This window comes from Lepidochelys olivacea (genome assembly GCF_965140295.1).
Source record: "Lepidochelys olivacea isolate rLepOli2 genome assembly, chromosome: 5".
NCBI classification, from domain to species: Eukaryota; Metazoa; Chordata; order Testudines; family Cheloniidae; genus Lepidochelys; species Lepidochelys olivacea.
Window position 1 is genome coordinate 72,406,893 of NC_140415.1, and position 7,190 is coordinate 72,414,082.

Sequence of the window (7,190 nt, forward strand, 5' to 3'; positions counted from 1 at the left end):
AGTCAATCTGGGCTACACTGAATGCAGACTCCAAAAGCCCTCTATGAAGGAGAAAATGTTTTAATTCGCTATTTTCTACTTTCTCTCCCTTCCCATTTGTTTGCTGTAACATTCCTAGAGATATTATTTATGTAGAAGTGTTGGTGAATGTAGTAATAAATAATTCCTTACATTTCAATAATACGCTAAATGTGAAGTTTCAAAGTACTAATTCTCACAACACCTCTGTGAGATAAGTACTATTCTCATTTTTCAGATAAAGAAATGAAGGTACAAAGAGAGGTTAAATGACTTGCTCAAGTCACACAGGAAGTCTTAGAATAAAACCCAGAATTTCCAGTCTAGTATTTTAGCTGCAAGACCACATTTCATATCAAGGATGCAATTTTTGTGTCTGTCTTTTAATCAAGTAAGGTATATCAAAGCATACCACAATCGTACAGGAGGTTCAGTTTACACTAGCCCAGTGTCTGATTCCTGTTAAATTAAATCTCATCCATATCATGAAACTAATTAACATTAAATGTGTGTATATCTAAATATACATTATGTTCAGCATCCATTATCTATGGACCCATGAAGGATTCAAGCGCACACTCTGGTTTCAAGGGGTTAACTCTAGCCTCACTTCCTCTTCCCTTGTACAGCTCAGCTATAAAAACAGCTCCTGGAGAGAAAAAAAAATTCAGAAATCAGGCTGTGGGAAGTACATCCAGATGCTAGACAAATGCCAGATTGGGGAATTTTATTATGTATGTTCTGCTTAATGGTAACCTGTTTTGATGCATATTACTCTAGATTTACTCTTGTTCATTACTGTTTTATTTCTGCTGAGCCATCCAGCAGCTTACTAGAGATTTAAAGTGGAACCCATGTTGCCAGAATTTAAGAAGTTCACAGGTGGTGTTGGAAAATTAAACTTCATAGCCAAACGTGTGCAGTGAATAGGATTTGAGAATTTTTCACCTTTGCCTCTGGATCTTATAAACTGTACAGGAGGGAGAACAAACTTAGTTCACAAATGAATGAATGTTTGCTTGTCACATGTGGGCCATGAAACTGCAGAATATTTTGTCTGCTAAATTGACCACTGAGTTCCTTCTTACTCATTCTAGAATTTTCCTAACTAGTTTTTCCCCAGATGAGGGAAAGGAAAATGGAGACAACCAAAAGGATAATGAACATATGTCTCTTGTGGTGAGACTTTATTAGCTGGTGTCTCTATGCATCTTTGCCTAACATGTGACATTTCAGACCTATCTGCCATAGACATTGAGGCAGCAAAAAAAATTCAGTTTCTGCACAATCACCCTCAGCTGGTGAGAGGAAGTCTTCCAGAGGTAAGCAGTCCAAAAACAGAGTTGGCAGAACTAATACTAAGAATCCAACTTACTGTGTAGATGTTTCCCTTCCTTTTTTATTTTGTGCAGTCCTGCTTGCAAAAGCCTTTGTCATGGTCAGAGCTGAGGTGGAGGGTCCTATCCTATTGGCAAAGCCTCACATTTATAAAGAAAAAAACACAGTAAAAGTTCCCACTGTCCTGCTAGTAAAGAAAGTCTAGTTTGTGTGTCCTGAGTTAATTTGTTTGTGGTTAGTTTTTCAGAGAAAAAATTCCTTCCCTAACGAAGACAATATTACCCACTGGATGGACATTCCAATGGTGAAAGGTCAACTGATAGCTTCTCTTGTTACTTGATGCCACCATCTACTGTTTGTTCTCAGCCAGGGCTTTCACTGAACAGTCTGAGTTCTTTATTCCCTACCAGGAGACCACATCTAAAGGTCCCAAGGAGACTCTCCTTCTGTAGCTGGTTTCATGTACTGTTGTATGTGGGATGCCTTGCATGATTCCAACTGTATGACTTGTGATTGTGTCAGAATTTTCACTTACAACCTTAACTCTTGTGTGTTAATTAAATGCAAGCGCACAGTTCATCTGTTTATTTTGAAGTCCCAAAAAAGGTCACAATGCTCTTAAGAACAAAAGGTCTCAGTGAATATAAATGTGTATTGCTGATGTCCATGTTTCCTAAAGTCACCCTTGCCCTGCCAAGGTTCAGTCTACAAGATGTGCTGCCACCTTGTAGAAGAAGGTGGGTAATCCCCCTCTAGAACAGATTTGCAAAGATCCAGTTTGGTCTCTTATAATTTCCAAACCATGCTGAATGTAGGTACTTATGGCTCTGCAGCATTCAGGGGAACTGTTTCCTGCCTGACAAAGAATCCTTTTGCTTGTGGCTGTGGGATTGCTATAAAGATCCCAGGAAGACCCAGCGAGAGCTTGTGAAATTGGCTCCTGTGCAGAGGGCCAGCCCAATGCTTATACACCAATTAACTATCTCTTAAACACTATTTTGAGATTTTTAATGGGATTTAAGTGATGCATAATCTTTATGCTGGCTCTCTGCACAGAGACAAGTTTCAAATTCATAGAACATCAAAGTTGGAAGGGACCTCAGGAGGTCATCTAGTCCAATCCCCAGTTTTTTTGGCCCCAGATCCTTAAATGGCCCCCTCAAGGATTGAGCTCATAACCCTGGGTTTAGAAGGCCAATGCTCAAACCACTGAGCTATCCCTCCCCCATCAAAAAATGTTATGTCTCTTTTTAAACAAGCTCCATCCACAACAACCTTTCCTTTGGTTTTCTTTTGCTTCTGCTTGAGACTCATTCTTGTTGCTGATGTCCTACCTCTGTAATGTATCCTTCCTTCAACAGTATTTGAGTGTATTTTGTTTAACATTCTAATTCTGGATTTAGTCTTGCTATGCAAAACTTACTTATTACTTGCGGTATTATATAAAATTTCTTTTGATTGCATCTTGTCAGAGCGGAACTTTTTTCTTTTCTAGCATTTACTTAGGTCCAGTGTCTGTCTCCTTTGTCAGTATTGTGATTTAATTGCAAAGGCAGTTACTGATGAGGCACTTAAGGAGATGCCAGAGGATAACTGAATTGATGCTTAAACAGGCCATTTGGTTTCATTTGTGGTTATTTGTATCCTATTCAAACATAGAATCTTAGAAATGTGGGGCTGGAAGGGACCCCGAGAAGTAATCCAGTCCAGTTCCCTGTGCTGTGACAGGACAAAGTAAACTTAGACCATCCCTGACAGGTGTTTGTCCAACCAGGTTTTAAAAACCTCCAATGAAGTTTTTCCTAATGTCTTCCTTAAATCTCCTTTGCTGTGGATTAAGCCCAGTACTTCTTGTCCTACCTTCAGTGGACATGGAGAACAATTGATCACTGTCCTCATTATAACATCCCTTAACATATTTGAAGACAGCAGGTCCCCCCCTCCCCTCAGTCTTCTTTTCTCAAGACTAAACTTGCCCAGTTTTTTAAATCTTTCCTCGTAGGTCAGGTTTTCTAAACCTTTTATTATTTTTGTACCTCCCTTCTAGACTATCTCCAATTTGTCCCCATCTTTCCTAAAGTGTGGCACTCAGAATTGGACACAGTACTCCAGCTGGGTTCTCACCAGCGCTAAATAGAGCGGGACAATTACCTCCTATGTCTTACATACTGCACTCCCGCTAATACACCCCAGAATGATATTATCCTTTTTCATAGTTGAATTACATTGTTGACTCATATTCAATTTGTGTTCCACTATAACCCCACAAATCCCTTTCAGCAGTACTAGCTATTTATTTACCATTTTGTAGTTGTGTGCTTGATTTTTCCTTCTGAAGTGAAGTACTTTGCATGTGTCTTTACTGAATTTTGTCTTGTTGACTTCAGACCAATTCTCCAATTTGTCAAGGTGGTTTTGAATTCTTATGCTGTCCTCCAAAGTGCTTGTAACCCCTCCGAGTGTGGTGTCGTCTGAAAATTTTATAAGCATACTCTCCACTCCATTATCCAAGTCATTAATGAAAATATTGAATAATACTGGACCCAGGACTGACACCTGCAGTACCCACTAGATATGCCCTCCGCGTCTGACAGAGAACCATTGATAACTACACTCTGACTACAGTCCTGCAACCAGTTGTGCCCTCCCCCTTATAGTAATTTCATCTAGACTATTTCTCTAGTATGCTTATGAGAATGTCACGTGGGACTGTGTCAAAAGCCTTACTAAAATCAATATATATCACATCATCTGCTTTCCTACTATCCACTAGGCTAGTAAGCCTGTCGAAGAAGGAAATTAGGTTGGTTTGCCATCATTCATTCTTGACAAATCCATGTTGGCTATTCCTTATAACTGCTGTCCTCTAGGTGCTTATTCAATAATTTGTTCCAGTATTTTTCCAGGTTTTGAAGTTAAGCTGACTGGTCTATAGTTCCCTGGATTCTCTTTAATCCTTTCTTTAAAGATAGGTACTATGTTTCCCTTTCTCCAGTCTTATGGGACCTCCTCACCTGTCCTCTAGCAGTTCTCAAAGATCATTTATAACAGTTCTGAAATTGTTTCAGCTACTTCCTTAAGTACCATAGGATGAATTTCATCAGGCCCGGCCAACTCGAATACATCTAAATATTCTTTAACCTGTTCTTTCCCTGCATTCCTTCCCCCATGTTGTTAATATTAATTGTGTTGTGTATCAGTTCACAATTAACCTTTAGAGAACACTGATGCAAAATAGGCATTAAATACCTCCGTTTTCTTGATGTCATCAGCTATTAGCGCTCCATCCCCACTAAGTAGATGGAGAAAAGCCCATTAAGTTGTAAAATTACTTAATCAAGAAATATCATTCACAGGTAAGAAAAGCTGTCTGTTCTCCTGCAGATTTTATAAGATTCATAAAAGGAAACCTTTCTCCAGCAGAGCATATAAATGCAACAAGCATTCTTCAGCATTTATAAGTAAGGCGAAGATTTAGTCATGGGTATTTTTAGTAAAAGTCATGGACAAGTCATGGGCAATAAACAAAAATTCACGGCCCTGTGACCTGTCCATGACTTGTACTATATACCCCTAACTAAATCTTGGGTGTTCTGGGGGGCTCCAGGGGTGCAGTTACTGCTCTGCAGGGGAAGCTCTGGGGCACTCGTTGGTGCTGGGGGTGGGCTCCAGGGCACCCGCTGGGGTTGGGGGCTTCATGGTGCCAGCAGGAAGGGCGGCCAGGGACCGCCGCAGCCATGGGGCAACCTGGGATTGCCGCTGCTGCTGCTGGCAGGGGAAGGGTCCACTGGCCCAGGACTGCGGCTGCTGCTGCTGGCATGAGGGAGCCTGGGACTGCTGCCAGGGGTGGGAGGGCTCAGCCTGGGGCCGGTGCAGCTGACCCCAGGACCACCCAAGCAGCTCGGGTGGCCCTGGGGTCAGTCACAGCTGCTAGTTGCAGAAGTCACGGAGCTCCCAGAAAGTCACAGAATCTGTGACTTCCATGACAGACTCTGAGCCTTATTTATAAGTTGTGCAGAAGGGAGCCAATTTCATCCTGATATTTTTAACCACAATACAGTCTCATTAACTAAACCTCCTCCTCTGCACAATGGACATCTCTCATCAAAGAGCGGTGCTGGGGCTGGGAACCTGTCACTTGCACTCCACAAGACTGGTGGATAAAAATCAATTTAAAGCAGATTTTTTATTTACATTAAATACAGGTTTATATTTTTAAAATAAACCTATTTAAAATTAAATGTGATATTAACAACCTACATTAAGGCCTAAACATATCCATTAAAATCATTTAAATTAATTACAAAAAATGTTAAGCAGTATGTAGTTGCTGCCAAGTCCGAAGTCAAACCACTGAACTGATGGAAGTCACTGGCTAAGCGTTTGGAACTAGAGTTTGCTGAAGTGCTAAACCACCTTTTGACCAGAATAGTTTGGTCAAAGTTTTAAAAAAAATCAATGGGGAGTTGAAAAAAGTAAGAGAACTTGTTTTCCTCTTCCAATTTATGAACAAAAACTAGATGTGAGAAGAGATCTACTAGTTTTAGAATCATGAAGGATAAAGTGATCAGAAATAATCAGTTCAATTTCCTAATTACAGATTATACTTTTTGTTTAATCAGTTAATTTTAAATGCAAAATATGTTTTGATCAACTTTTTTCTTACATTTTCAGCTCATTTAAGGTAGTTCTTATTTTACTTTTATAAAATGTTGGCTTTGTGCATTTTAATTGAATTTGAAGTTCCAAATAGAGTGTGATACTAATCACAAGTAAAAAGTTAATCACCATCTAGTAAATTAGAAAATGGTAAATGATCTATTTCTTAAACAAAAAAAGTAAAAATTACGAATCTGAATAAATATAAGTTAAGCTATATAATTGCTTAAATAGCTATAGATAAAGTGTATTTTCCTGGTTAGCAAAAAGAAACACCAACTTTAGTGAAAAGGCTGTATTTCGTTGCAAATAAACATGTTTTAATGATTACCAGCCAATGTGAATCAACTTTTCTTTAGGAAAATGACTGAAGTACAAATGCAAAACAATGTAAAGCAATAATTTAAATCATTATTGCTTTAAATTGTTTTGCATTTGTACTTTATTATTGTTGCTAATTTAAATTCATTAGAATTGGCTATATAAATTGCTTTGATTTACATCAGTTCATCCTGCCACAGGAGAAAAAGATTATAAACTCTGCACACACAATCTCTTCTGCAAAAAGAACAGGAGGACTTTTGGCACCTTAGAGATTAACAAATTTATTTGAGCATAAGCTTTCTTGAGCTACAGCTTACTTCTGTTCATATTCGGTTCTGCATATACGCTCCAATGGAGCATTTAAACGCCAAAGACACTCTCCTGTTGAGTTAATAAAATCAAGTTTTCTAGCCTCTGAGACTCTTTGGTCAGAGCCAAGTGGGAAGGAAAATACATAGAATCATAGAATATCAGGGTGGGAAGGGACCTCAGGAGGTCATCTAGTCCAACCCCCTGCGCAAAGCAAGACCAATCCCCAATTTTTTCCCCAGATCCCTAAATGGCTCCCAAGGATTGAACTCATAAACTGGGGAATTTTGTTTTTATATGAAAAAAGGAAATTTACAGATAAATAATTTCAATAAATTAGTTAATTTTGTAAATTTTCATAAATAGTATATGGAAAAATCTATTAAAAGGCTGCAGTTTAAATTCTAAATTAAGTTTACATTTAAATTAAGTTAACATTTAAAATAACCATCTGACAGTATGGAAATGCAGTTAAGGTACCCAGAGCAGCCTAAATTCTTCCCCGTAGCCTGACAACTTGCACTACTTCTGTAAGATACGGT

General features: G+C 38.8%; 1 long non-coding RNA gene across 1 annotated transcript; it reads right to left on the reverse strand.

Moving 5' to 3' along the window:
- Window positions 1-172: 172 nt before the first annotated feature.
- Window positions 173-4,629, reverse strand: LOC311520338. Its single transcript, XR_014711556.1, has 3 exons — window positions 4,606-4,629; window positions 3,658-3,827; window positions 173-667 (listed from the first exon to the last, which is right to left on the reverse strand). It is a non-coding gene; the product is annotated as an uncharacterized lncRNA (long non-coding RNA).
- Between the last annotated feature and the right edge of the window lie 2,561 nt (window positions 4,630-7,190).